Raw genomic sequence first — 2,120 nt, 5'->3', positions numbered from 1 at the left:
AGAAATATGAGATGTTATCTGCACATGTCTGTCCAGTGGAAGAACTAGCTATTAATCAAACAAATAAAATAAAACTATCAACCATGAGATAAAGATACTAAATTCTGAAATATGTTTCTCATAACTTATATTTGGAAGGAGATATAAATGGCAACCCACTCCAGTATTCTTGCCTGGAGAATCCCATGGACAGAGGAGCCTGGCGGGCTACAGTTCACAGGGTCACAAAGAGTCAGACACGACTTCACTTTCACTTTCACTTTGGTCTGGGACTCTTGACTTGATTGCTTGTTTTTTTGTTGAAACAATAAAATAACCTTGTAACTATATCTATTCTTTTTCTCTTTCTATCAACATAGCATCTTAGGATGTTAGAATTCTCATAAGAAGAAAACAGCACAGAATATGGACTTTTTAGATGGAACCTGTACCTTGGTAACAGAATTTATTGTTAGGGTTTCCAACTCATCCTGAACTGCAGATTGTCCTGTTTCTCCTGTTTCCGACTTTGTACTCTATGATTTTAATGGGGAGCATTGGATTGATGATGTTAATCAGGGTTGATCCGCACCTTCAAACGGATCAATGGATCAAACGGATCAAAAATACCCCCACGTATTTTTTCCTTAGTAACCTATCCTTTGTAGACCTTTGCTATTCTTCAGTCATCGTTAACAATATGCTTGTCAACCTCCTCTCTCAGAACAAGTCAATTTCCTATCACAGCTGTGCCCTGCAGTTCTATTTCTTCTGTACTTTCGCAGATACCAAATCCTTTATCTTGGCTGCCATGGCGTATGACCACTATGTTGCCATCTGTAACCCTTTACTGTACACGGCTATGATGTCTCAGGGTATCTACATATGGTTGATCATCTTGTCATACTTTGGAGGCAATACGAGTTCCCTGGTGCACACATCCTTTGCATTTATTCTGAAATACTGCGATAAAAATGTCATTAGTCATTTTTTCTGTGACCTCCCTTTGCTTAAGTTATTGTGCACAGACACGTCACTTAATGAGTGGCTTCTCTGCACGTACGGCAGCTCAGTGGAAATTATCTGTTTCATCGTCATCATCATCTCCTACTTTTACATTCTCCTCTCAGTTTTAAAGATCTGTTCTTTCAGCAGGAGGAAGAAGACCTTCTCTACCCGTGCTTCTCACCTGACATGTGGCCATCTACCAGGGAACTCTGCTCTTCATTTACTCGTGACCCAGCTACCTGTATTCTCCCAACACTGATAAAATCATCTCAGTGTTCTACACCATCATCATCCCAGTGCTGAATCCCTTGATTTATAGTTTGAGAAACAAAGACGTGAAAGACGCTGCTGAAAGAGTCTTAAAACCAAAGCTAAATCCCTCCTGAGATATAAGGTTCCAGGATTCATCTAAATCCCTGATTACAAACTCCAGCTGTGTGTATGCTCAGTCATGTCCAGCTCTTTGTGACCCCATGGACTATAGCCCACCAGGTGCTTTTGTCCTTGGAATTATCCAGACAAGAATACTGGAGTGGGTTGCCATTTCCTCCTCCAGGGAATCTTCCTCACCCAGGGATGGAACCTGTATCTCTTGCTTATCCTGCACTGACAGGCGGATTCTTTACCCCTGCAATGCCTGGGACAAACTGTAGCTAAGAACCTGCAACAACCTTGCCAGCACATACACAATTTCTCACACAAGCATTTTATCAAACACTTGTTTTCACAGAGCCAAACACATTTAATAGCCCCCAGATAAAGGAAACATTTAAAAGTTTCAAAATTGCTGCAAACTAATAGTTGGATAACTTTCCAACTATTCAGTTCAGTCACTCAGTGGTGTCTGACTCTGCAACCCCATGGACTGCAGCACGCCAGGCTTCCCTATCCATCACCAACTCCCAGGGTTCACTCAAACTCATGTCCATCGAGTTGATGATGCCATCCAGCCATCTCATCCTCTGTATGTCCCCTTCTTCTCCTGCCCCCAATCCCTCCCAGCATCAGCGTCTTTTCCAATGAGTCAACTCTTTGCATGAGGTGGCCAAAGTATTGGAGTTTCAGCTTTAGCATTAGTCCTTCCAATGAATACCCAGGACTGATCTCCTTTAGGATAGACTGGTTGGACCTCC

At 42.2% G+C, this 2,120-nt stretch overlaps 1 pseudogene; it reads left to right on the top strand.

Moving 5' to 3' along the window:
- Nucleotides 1–405: 405 nt before the first annotated feature.
- LOC104983091 lies at nucleotides 406–1,373 on the top strand (annotated as a pseudogene).
- The last annotated feature ends 747 nt before the right edge of the window (nucleotides 1,374–2,120 follow it).

Source organism: Bison bison, unplaced genomic scaffold, assembly GCF_000754665.1.
Source record: "Bison bison bison isolate TAMUID 2011002044 unplaced genomic scaffold, Bison_UMD1.0 scf7180017861322, whole genome shotgun sequence".
NCBI lineage: Eukaryota > Metazoa > Chordata > Mammalia > Artiodactyla > Bovidae > Bison > Bison bison.
The sequence above is the reverse complement of the archived record's forward strand: the minus strand, read 5'-3'. Positions and strand labels throughout refer to the sequence as shown.